We start from the raw sequence: 12391 nt of genomic DNA, 5'->3' as shown, positions 1-12391 counted from the left end.
GAGCGTATTGTCTCTCAGCTGTTGCAGCAACACCATACGCACCACACGATGCAGCAATGTAGCATTTGCATCTGTTGTTAGTTTTCCACACCCAAAAGCTCACTTCATGTCTTATGATTAATTTATAATGCCCTGAGCCCCAAAGAGATTTGCTCTTCTGATTGCCCTTTTCTTAACAATAATGCAAATAAACATGGAAATAAATCTATTATCTAAGCAACCCCTCCACTAATTTTGTTCTTTGATGGTTTGGTTGATTTAGTATAGCTAGGAATCAAGAGTAAAGTGGATCGTAGCTTAATATAGAGTGTGGTTAATCTTCCCTTTGCATAATGCTGGTACACTATGGCCCAAATACCAGAGATTTATTTGATGTGTACATGCTTTCAAGCATTAGTAAACAAGTTGCAGCCCATTATGAAAGAATACAAACAGTTGTGAAGCTCTTTATATACTAGATTGATGCTGGCAGTGCAATATACTTATATTTGCCATGGGTACTAGCTTTATAATTTTGAAGACTATTTCACCAAGAAGTATCATTTTTTTAAATATGACTAAAAATATGGCTGAGATCACTTCCCATGTCCTGATGCACTATTGTCTGAAGCATGACAGAACTGGCAGAGAGAGAGGCACAGTTGTCATTTTTCTCTTTTTCTTTCTTTAATTTATTTTATTTCCTCAGGACATAGCCAAAAAAAGAGGAAAAACATATGCTAGAGCCTCATAAATGTATAGACACATTAATTCCCATGGAAAAAAACAAAAAGCTTCTCTCATTTCTTATTCTTCCGTTACTTTAAAGAATACGCCACCAAACATACAGAAGTACTCTACCAAATACCAAAACGATGACACCAAATCACAGCATTTTTTACTTTACTATACCTATCAAATAAATTATTATCCTACATTCTGTAACTAACACATTTTTGTTGTTGTTCATGTACTAATTAAAACAAATTGGTCCTTCTGAACCCAGTTGTAAGAGCAAACTATTAACTTAAATAAAAATTATTTTTAATAATGAAGTTTCAAGCAACGGTACAGTAGAAGCACTTAAGTGCACAGAAGTTACTTACATGTTGCAGCGCTCCCTGGATAAGAGAGCGAGTATGAGTCTGTAGTATTTTAACATGCACAAGCAAAACCACCCAAGCTGTACTGTTAGGTATCAAATAAGCCATTCTCACAATACCACACATTTTTTGTACTTATTAGAAGAAACATGATCCCACACTCAGGCACAAGCTTTAGAGGACAACACCTAACTCCTTGCCCTCGCACAAACATATGTAATTTTCAGCGATTCTCCCAGTATTTATAATACAGTCACTGACCCCCCACATAGGCTACAACTGGACATCATCAGCCACTTACTGTCTCTCACCTAGATTTTATCCTGTTCTGTGCTGAACACTAACTTGAGATGACTCAAGAACAGTTGCCTCTGTTTTTTCCTCCATAATAAATGAAGAAGCCACGACAGAGGTAAAGAGAAAGTGGGGGCTGGAGGGGGAAAGACCTTTCAGGCAGCAATTCAAAAATCTCATCTACAGAGGTGTAGAAAACCTACGCTCCTGGAGCAAAATCTTCAGATGAACCCTCAAATCTTGGTGGCAACTACCAAATGGACATAAAAGTATATGCCTGTGAAGGAGGTGCTGTGAGAACAAACACATCAGTGACTGAGAGATGCCAGGATACCACAAAAAAGTTAACACTGTAAGAAGAGAGGATGCCGGTGTCCCAGATAAGCAGTTATGGTCATGTTTATTTAAACTGCTCTGCTCAGTTGTTCCCATTTCAGGCAGAAAACTTTGATTTAAGGAAGAGACTTGCAGTTCTGTCTTCATATTTTTTTTCCTTCAAAGCATGAAAGAACTTCCTTTTTCAAAAGCAAATTAACAAAGGTTAAGTCAAAACCCTCTCAGTCCCAAAAATCTCAAATCTGAACTCTATTAAAAGCAGCAGCTAGTGCAGCTAAATGCTCCAACCATCTATTTAATAGCCTATAATATTTCTAATGCTCTACTGCCTGAAGTCTATGATCTGGAAAACCAGCCAAGCACACCCACCCAAGAGCAACGACTGCTACAGGGAACACCCTTATCTTCCTTGGCTATGGCCCTCTGCCACCACTGGCATGACCAGACCAGGGACTCTCCAGATGCAGAGGGCAGGCACACAGACCACCTCTCTGGCAGAAGGAAGCCTGAAGCAAGGAGAAAAATTTAAAATTAAAGCTGTGCCAAGCATGTAAGCACAGAGCTACTCTTTCAAACTTCAGGCCCTGCAGTTTTGTGGGTGTGTTTTATTATTTGATTTTATTGGACCCTCCTCCTCCTAGCCTACTGCTTCCCTCATATCACTGGGTTCCTCCCATTTGTTCCTACTTCACATCCCTCATGCTGGAAGATTTCTCAGATCACTTCCTCCATTCAACTACTAATAAAATCAATGGAAAAACTCTCTTGATGCCAGTGGGGACCAGAGTATGCATTTGCCCCGAGCTCAAGTACGAGCATCCTGCACACCCAGCAGTTCTTCTCCCTAGTCTGCCTAGAGGATGCTTGGGAAAAGCATTTAGATGTAGATTTCATGTTTGCTGGTCCTTACACTAGAAAATACAGTCCATGCTGTCTCCTGACAAAAGCCACACTGCATGTTCTTCTATATAAGGCATATATGAAGGAAAGTAAAAATATCTTTTCTAGTTAAGTTATGCAAAGCAGAAACAGCCTCCTAGTACTACTACAGCCGACTGGAAGCTAAAATGATACTAATTATACAGTTCACTTGAACTCCAGCAAGGCTGCATGAGCCCTATCATGAAAAACGCTGCCGGAGCGAACCCCCCGGCAGGCACCTCCCTGCCACCATGCGTGGGCAAGGCCCAGCAAAGCGCCCAGGGAACACAGCTAGGAAGGGCAGGCAGCTTTCCTGCCCACCCCGTGGGCACAACCTGCTGCTGCTCCTCCTCCTCTGTCACCCTGCACCACGGCACCAACGGGCTCGGGACAGGAGCAAGGCCATCCCCATCCAAGCGAGAATTGACTCCCATACACAGCACAACTCTGTGCTGCATCTCAGACTTTTCTAAGCATCAAAATTCCCGCTGAAGAGCATTTTCCACTCTCTTGCCAGCCTGACTGCTCAGGATTAATCAAAGTTGCGTATGACTCTGCTGTTCGTTCCACGTTATCATGCCAGTGGGTTGCTGTGAATTCACAATGAAGCAAGAGAGGCAGATATGAACCAGGCTGAACTTTCAGCACTGGCTTCTCCTGTTTCAGGCCCATCTACCAGGGGTGCATTGGAATTTTTAAAAAGCTGCCAGAGATAGTGCAAAAAAGGAAAAAAAGCATTATTTGCATAATACCTAAATAATGAAATGAGGGCTTTTTCACTTCCACACTTCAGTATCTCAAATATGGCCAGGGGAGTATTATCGTTTACTACAAGGTCTGACACATGGATGGATTCCCAGAAACACTGACAGTAACAGTTTATTCCCTTTCATAATAAAAACAAGCAGAAAATATTTTACTCTGAAGGATGATTTTTCCAGCAAACTCTCAAGTCCTCTAAAAACAGCCATAACCACAACGCTGCTCACAGAATGTTTGGTAACTTTATAGAAGATGTTGTATGACAAATACTAATTTTTAAATAAATTCACTACGCTACCCTACCGTGTTTTCAAAGTCACCCAGTTTAATTACTTCATTAGATCAGTAAAGAATTTCAGATATCAAAAAACTGCACATATATTCAAACACAAAGAGATATCAATCAACTGAAAATGCACAGGAAAGAAGCAGGAAAAGTGACATGAAAATAAAAAAAAATCTAGTTAATCTACAAAACACTCAGAACACCCAAAAAGATAACTTCATGATCTCACTTCACCTGTGGAAAGGCTAAGCAGGCTTTCAATCTCCTTCCATTTCCAAGCTCACTAAGGTTTTCCCAGTAAAAGTGAAGCCCTACACAGAGCGACTGGGCGCCCGCTGACAGCCAGCCTGCTTCCCTGAGCGACCGCTCTTCAGAAGCAGGCTCTGTCAAATGGTTCACAGACCACGGTCACTGGTCACTACTGCCACCACAGAGTACAAACTAAAAACCACCGTTACATTACAAACCAATTAACCAATGTAACCAACAACGCTTTGCAGTACGCAACCTCCAGCAAAGACTGCAGCAGTGCGTGCTTTCCCTGTAGCTATGCATGTGCGGTGCAGCACTGTTGTGTCCCTGATACTGTGTTGTATCCAGCTACCCCAAAGGGGCAATGTTCCTAAAGGATGGAAAAATTTGGGTTATAGACATTATGCACCACTTGGGGTGTATTTAAACAAACTCCAGGCTTAGCAATTAGTTGCCTTAGTATTTTCTGCGTATCCTGAAACTTTACAGGTGTGCAGGCTCACAGGCAGCACCCACATGCCTTATCCCACTTTATCCCTCCTTCTCCCTCATGCCCCAGCTGCACCACAGGCATTGGGCAGCCACAAGCATGCACCTGGGATAAACCTGACCCCGAAGCAGCAAGGAGCAATGGAAAAACCCCTGAGAGGAGCAGCCGCTGCTCTGGTGCAGCAGGAGCACCCAGCACAGCATGGTCTCACAAGCAGGGAGCACTTCGCCGCACGCCCACACGCCACTGCTCCAGGAAACACAACAGGGCTGGGGTTCAGAAAGGCAGGCAGGGCAGGGGAAGCGGCCAGCCTCGAGCGTGCACCCACAGGTGCTTGGGGAGATACGGGTGGTGGTGTCAGCCCAGGAACCCTGCAGCCAGGGGCAAGTCCAGGGCCCTCCCCGGCCCCAGGGGCTTCAGGAGAGGCTTGGAAGGCCCCACCACCAGCATCTCCCCTACTTGGGAAAGGAGTTGTTCACGGAAAAGCCATGATGTTATTTTGAGGGCTAATGGGCGCTCATTGCAAACACAGTGCAACATGATGCAGCTCCAACACGGTGCATCTCGCTCAAGGGTGGCGCAGGGGCAGGAAACACCCCCTCCCTGCAGCCCCCTGGCAAGTTAAATGTGCCAAATGCCAAGGTCTTGCTTAAGCCAGGGGGATGGAATCATCTCTAAAGCTAGTGGGATACCTACAGGGGTAACATACAAGTATAATGAATGCACTTCTATTTAGTGCTCTTTACCACACAAAATTTCCACAGGGACAGTACTAAAAACTAATCAGCCTTGCCAAAACACAACAGCAAAGGCAAGGCAGGGGCAGATGGGAAAAATGAAAATCTGGCCGCCTGCCCTCAGGCAGTTCCCCGTCCCTCAACAGCAGGCAGGCAGGTGAGGCCCCAACTGTCACAGTTTCAGGTGGAAGACCCCTAGCACTCCCATAACGCACCCACCCCAGTCTCCAAAACACCCACCTGGGAAGGACAGACACCAGTCTGCTCTCCCACCCAGGGTTTGAACCCCTACTCCCAAGGCTTCACATGTGCAATAGGTAGCTCTGACCAGAGGCGTGAGAGACACTTTTTCTCCGTGAGCAACTGAGGCCAGGTGAAATATCGCCAGATAAAACTAAATCAGGTGGTGATTGTGCAGGCACCTCTCCCTAGCTGTCACTTTTTCTAAAGGGCAGGGTAATAAACTGCACTCGGGGAGGCAGGGCATTCAGCTAACAGGCTGCAGTACTTCACAGTATTAATGAACAATGTTAAAAAAAAAAAAAAAAAAAAACACGTTTCTGAGTCACAGTCCTGACTGTAAGGTTTTAAAATCACTAGCTAGGAAACCCACTCCTCAGCTGGTTAATGATTCAGCTTTGAAAGCAAGTATTTAATAATTACTTAGTAGAGGGAAGTTGCGGACAGTTACACCTCAGGGTATTTCCAGAAATGCCAAGTATTTAAAAATGCAAATTCACGAATTCTGCAAATTCTGCAGCATACATACTTTGAATATCTGCTGTACATCCTGGCCACACACCATATTGCTAGCAAGTACCACAGTGCAAACAGTTTTTCCAAGAGTATGTTTATTCCCAGTGACACATTAGAATGTAGTTTTAAACAATAATAGAAAGATTAAAGCATGTTGTGTATGGCGTACTTTGGAGCAGTTACCATATGCTTTGTCAATAATCTATGAATTAATAGGGCCCTGATGTACAATAATGCGTTGGCCACTCAGAGCTCCATGGAAGATTATTCTGTTCACTGTGAAAATTATCTGAGTATTAGGTGCATGTCACAATTTTTCATTCATAATTTTAACTTGGTCAGCTCTAAGATACTACAGCTGGAGTTTAGGGGGGTGTTATTATTTTTGTCCTTTAAAGGTCTGATCCTAATTCCATTAATTTGCACTAACATCAAGGGAATAGGTTCAGGCTCTAAATCAGAAGATTAATGTTATCTTAACAATTTACTTCTGCGTCCCTAAGAGCAGCTATACTAGAGCATTTAAAAAAAAAAACTTCATTTAACCTATTATCCTACCACTGACAGTAGATGTAGCTGATACTTTGGGAAACAGTTGAAGAAATATAGGAAGTATAAGGATGTAAAAAAACGTAATTTGTTTCGATACGATTACTCCCAGTGTGGGCTGTGTTTCTGGGCAGTTCAAAATCAAGATGCTTTTCTAAATCTTGGCATTAAGAACAGGCAGTAAAATAGATCTATATAATCACCTGCAACAGCAACCCATCCTGTAACAGGCCAAAGTCTCCTGAGTATTTTATTTTCTTGGTTTTTATTTAGAACAGAGGTACAGACAGTCAGGTGAATAGCTGGCCACAAAATAAGATGTCATTTACTAGTTACAACCTAACCTAAGGTGTGGGAGACTCACCTTCCACTCTCTGTAGTTCTAGCGGCTCCCTATACAATCATCAGCATTTGTGTCTGGGAAAAATGACTTCAAAATAATAACAAACTGGAACGCTTCCAAGACAACATTTTCCATGCACTCTGTACATGCTGTGAATCACCTTACAAATAGCACAGCCCTGGAGAGTAAGATCTCCACGTGTTACTATCTTGTCCAGGTCTCCTTAGTGAAAACAAGATTGTCCCCAACGAATTCAACAGCTCGGCCAGGCTTAAAACACCACTGGCATCACCTGGGGGTCAAAAGTCTGCCCAGTTTGAATATGCACAGCTGTTTGTATATGCACAGCGGCAGCAGGGGATTTGCATTTCTTAATAAAAGTACTGTTGTTTCACCCTTTGGACAGGAATGCTGACGACTGCCAGGGATCTGGGATTCCCCAACATCCCCTTGCAAAAGGTACCTCAGAGGGGTTGTTTCTGTATAGGTAACCACCCACGCAACACAAAGGCATTGCAACAGTTCTAGCGACCTGCCCAATTTCTCCCTCTATTTACAGTGGGTAACACACAACTAAAGGGAGCTGCTTACGCTTCACAAAGCGGAATGGTGCATCTTCAGCATAAGTATGTTGCAGCACCTAAACATTTCAGAAGGGAAACTGTATTTTGGTTTGGTTTTGTCGGTTGGTTTTTAAATACTTACCTATCTTTTTAAAATTGTCTCATAAGCAGTTTGTGCAAAGAGAAGTATTATACAGTGCAAAAGTATGCTAAAATTGCATTTGCATTCTAAAGATAAAAGCTACCATTAATCACATCTGAAAACAAGAGAGTCTGAAAGTGCAAGATACATTTTTGAAGAGAAAAAGAAGTCACAAGTACCAAAACGCTTTCAGAAAGGAGGCTGACAAACTTTTCCTTCCTGTCCCCCAAAAAAGAAAACTCCTTTAACTAGCTTGCACATAGCTGAACAGCTAGACTCAAACTGGCACAACCTACGCTGGCAGTACTCTGTACACTCTGTGATAAGCAGTTTTGGAAAGCAATGTACCTATCAGCACTATCACCAGCAAAGCGACTTACCCAATCATCTATAGAACATAATTGCCAAAAGCTATCAAGAGATTTATCAACAGTGGGGTACCATCCACAACAACACTGCACTACCCAGAGCAACAGAACAGAAATATTCCTGTTCTTCATGTGGTCTTGCCTTTGGCTGGCCTCTTCTGTTTGCAAAGTACCATATGATTAGTGATTTTCACCAGTCTCCATCTTTATTTTGCATCCTCTTTGGGGGAAATTCGTTACACCGTGAATGCAAAGAGGCAACAGTCCTTGGGCTCCATCATGTAGGTAGGCTGCAACTTACTGTGTATTTGTATGTGAAGTGCTGTATTCTTCTGACCTCACCATACATTTTTATAAGAACCAGGCAAGCCATAAGGAACTTACAGTAAGGGATTGTGCCCACACTCATATGCACAGAGTCATGGGGAGAGCAAGCTTGCTTGTTTAAAAAAAAAGGAAAGCCAGCTCTACTTTATCATTAGAAAAGAAAGGCCTCTCCTTAATAAAGTAACCTGTAGCTAAATCTTGACATTACAGAAGATGACTTACCTCTCAAGCAAGTCTGAGAACAGACAGTAAAGACTATACATCCCTATGCATCTTTTCTTGAACCCGCATGTGCTCATATATTTGCACAAATGAATCCAAAACACTTTGTAGCCCTGAGCTATTAACCTTTTTGAGAGAGTCTTCATCAAACAGCAAATGGGGGAGGAGGCAAGAAGACAGAAATGACAGAAGAACATCTCTCTGGTTCCAACTTTACCTGTATAGGGATATTCCCAAAACTGGATATAAAATGTCTAATCCTGAAACATAATTTTACCCCAGTTTTCAAAAGGCATTTTTCAACCTATCTGAAGGGCTTTAAAACTTTTCTGTCGTTATCTGATCAAAACGCTGTCCTTCCTCCTGCAGTCCTGGCATTCTTTGCGGTAAGACTGTTTCAGTATCAATATTAATATTCAAATGTCAAGTTTGTGACATTTCCTGTGCTATTTAAAGCTTTCAGAACAATTATTATCCGTGAAATATTAAACATTAAATTTTTCCTACCTGCTTACAATTTCAGCAGCCCTAGCTGTGACAGAACAGCACTTACACCAGTCACGTGTGATTTTACATAGAGATGTATTGTTCAGCTTTTCTAGAAGCACTTACACATTTCCCCAAATTGTCTTTCATTGTTTTTAGCAAAGCTACACATTTATTATTTTTCTGAAGGACAAATGAATAAACTGATTTTACAGTATTTAGTATTTCAGACTTTTGTTCCACATATATTCCCTAACGGATAGCAACTTTAACATATAGTGAACCACTAAGCTTTTTTTTTTTTTTAAAAATATTTATGGAATAGTAATTCTTTCCTTTATCATTTCTACTGCTCTTTAAAAAAGTCTTTCATTTTTGCTCCCCCCCCGTTTCAGTACTTAGTTGAGTCTCTTTCTTTTGTAATTATCTAGACTGTGGTTATGTATCTTTGGCTATAAGGGGTATTTTTATTATAACATGTAGGTGTCTTTAAAAGCAACATGCATTAGAGCTGCACAGCTGAGAATGCACTGAACTGCCACTCCTTCCCACCAAGCTGCCGAAGTTTTGGAGAAGCTTTCATATAATCATACAAACTGAAGATAATGAATGCCTCTTCCCGTATACAGAAAGGTGCATGTTAATTAGATAGATACATTTTTCTCCTTGTCAAAGAACAGTTTTATGAGGAATGCACAAAAACCACAACAAGCCTTCCATTAACAGAAAACATTACAAGCTACAGGTCAAAATGAAATATCCCAATTAACTCAAGGCAAGCTTTGTTTTCAGTATATGGCTTGATCATGCCATAAAGTACTTCAGTATCATTGTACAGGTCAGTTATTTCCACTGTCCTCCCCTCTGAAACTGGAGGCTGACTTCAGAACATGCACGCTTCTTTCAGTCCTAATTAACTTCACTCCAAATTTGAGCCAAAGGGGTCTGATCCTAACCCTCCAAAAGTCAACAGGAAGAATGCCAGAGGGAACAGGGCCTAAAACAACATATCTACAGTAGTCAACAACTCTGAGTTATATAAATACTTGCTAATATCTCTATACTGACTGGTCATCAACATTTCCATTATAATCCTTGTACTTGGGGACGTCTGTATGTTGGATGCTATCCACACTTCTCTCCAGCCAGCTGAAAGGAATTGTTTTTGAGTGATACAAGGCACTCCCTCTCCTCCGGAGATCTGCAGACAACCAACGGAACCCTCATTTTTCACACAAATCAACAGGATCCTACCATCTTAGGTTGAAATCCGGTTTACCTGCTTTGCTACAATGCGCTTTTGCAGGGTCACAAAAGGAAGCTTTGGTTTTGTTTCAGGAAGCCAAGGGCTACCAGCTTTTTCATGTAGTATGTCATGATGTGAAATAATCAGGGCTAGAAATGCAACAATGTGGTTTAAACAACAGCTCGTGAATAATGTGCCCTGCAATTCTTCATCATTCTGTTTATACTGCATTGAGAGTTATAAATTAAGTAATAAACAGAAAAATCCAGTCTGCCAAAATGAGGAGCCTGTCACAAATACTTTTTAAAAAATAGCAGGGGTAATACTACCATCACAACCAGTATTCTTCCCACTCCAATCAGTGAAACCATCCTTGAATTGGATCTCCTGTTGCACCCAGGACAGCTATGATTGTCTACAAAGCCACCACACTGTTACAGCTGAACTCATTATTTTAAAGCATTTGAAGTACCTTCAGCATGACAGAAGACACAGAAAAACAAATTCCATTGGACAATATGCAATTCATACTAATGTTAATTAATTCTCATTCACAACATAAGCTGAATGTTATGTTCCAAAAAAAAAACATTATGGTGTGCTCTGAGAAAAAGTACTAGGAGCAAAACACAAAACTTGTCTTGGTTTAACCAACCTACCAACACAACTTTATACATCTTTCTAAAATGAGCCCGAGCCTTCCTTCTCCTTCCTGTTCCTGGACGGATGCTAGTATTAGGCCCACCAAACTGCACTGATCAAGAATCAGCTCTAGAAGTAATTCTTCCTTCTGCAGAACTCAGTTATTAAGGGGACCAATATTAACAGCTTTTAGGAGTGATGTGGGTAAAATGTGAGTGGAACTGCTTCATGCCCTAGTTGTAAGGTCTAGCTGAAGGAACAGGCACACACATTACCCTGAGCTTTTACAGTAAAATATTACTGTTCCTTCTCTTGTCCTTCCAGAACTCCTCTGCATCTACTCGTTCATCTTCAGGCCTCCCTGGGTGCCTGGAAGCCAAACCACACGATGGACAGGCATTTGCAAAATGGTCCTACCACTGCCCCGCCTCTGAATTTCCAGTGCCTCGCCCACATAAGATATAACCCTGCTGAGGAGACCTTGCTCTGAGACCCCAGAGCACTCCGCTCTGCAAAGCTGGGCCAGAAACAGCATGAAAGACACCAGTAACACAGCACTAGCTAGGTGAGATGAACCCTACGTGGAAGCTCATAGCAGGCTCTTTCTCCAAGGCCAAAGCTTCTCAGTGTTTTGTCTGAGATACAAACATGCAGTTTATAGACTTATGTTGACAGGTGAACAGCTTTGCTCTCAGTAGTAACCACAATTTCTTCTGAAGTCCTGAACTGAAGTTGATATGACCCAGGTCAGTATTCACACATCACACACCACAGCCTCTCTCAAACACCAGAAGAAAAAAAAAAAAAGGCAACAAAAAACCCAGCTACAAAGTAAACCCCACTTACACATGCCACAAAAGCTCTTGTTTTCCATGCCCATCCAAGAACGCAAATTGTCCAAAGACTGAATATCAGCTCTCCACAAAAGACCTCTGACCCCATCGGAGTGTCTCAGCTCCCTACCAGCCTGCCGACTCCAAACAACCAGGCACTTGCACGTAACAAAACTGCCCTCAACCCACTACAGCAACACACTCAGCACCCAGGCCATGGCTTCTTTTCACTGCATACCTACTTGTTCAGGTCTCTCTAAAACACACACACAAAAACTTTACTAGTACAAAGGGAAATCAGTGGCTACAACTGCAAAGCGCCGTGTTGCTAGCCAGAGACGAAGAGCACACAATCCGATGCTGAATGACCGCCAGCAAGGAGGAGTCCCGGTTTAAGGCCTCAAAACCACTTGGAAAGCTGTTGCCTGGCTGATTACGTCCCTGCTGAAAGGGTAAGGCTTCAGAGTAGTGTGCGCAGCAGATTAGACGCATGGCTCCCGCGCACAGCCCGCAAAAGCTGCAGATCTGAACCGCCACACGTACACCCTGGTGCGTACTCATACTGTAACATGCCTCTGAGCTCCACTGTTATAAAAATAATAGCAATATCAGTGAAACCATGGGCACTGACCACAATACATGCTAAACTCCCTCTGCAATGAGCTGGCCCGTAAGAAATTTTAAAAACCAAGTGAAGGATGTTGTAAGACTCCTATCACAAAAAATAGTAAGGGCAGTGTCTCTCTGGAAAAAA

General features: G+C 42.3%; 1 protein-coding gene across 12 annotated transcripts in view; it reads right to left on the bottom strand.

Moving 5' to 3' along the window:
* ATXN1 (ataxin 1) overlaps nt 1-12391 on the bottom strand; it is a 223412-nt gene that overhangs the window by 193828 nt on the left and 17193 nt on the right. The gene's annotated exons all lie outside the window — the stretch shown is intronic.

The sequence above is a fragment of the Phalacrocorax carbo genome, chromosome 2, assembly GCF_963921805.1.
Source record: "Phalacrocorax carbo chromosome 2, bPhaCar2.1, whole genome shotgun sequence".
Taxonomy (NCBI): domain Eukaryota; kingdom Metazoa; phylum Chordata; class Aves; order Suliformes; family Phalacrocoracidae; genus Phalacrocorax; species Phalacrocorax carbo.
The sequence above is the reverse complement of the archived record's forward strand: the minus strand, read 5'-3'. Positions and strand labels throughout refer to the sequence as shown.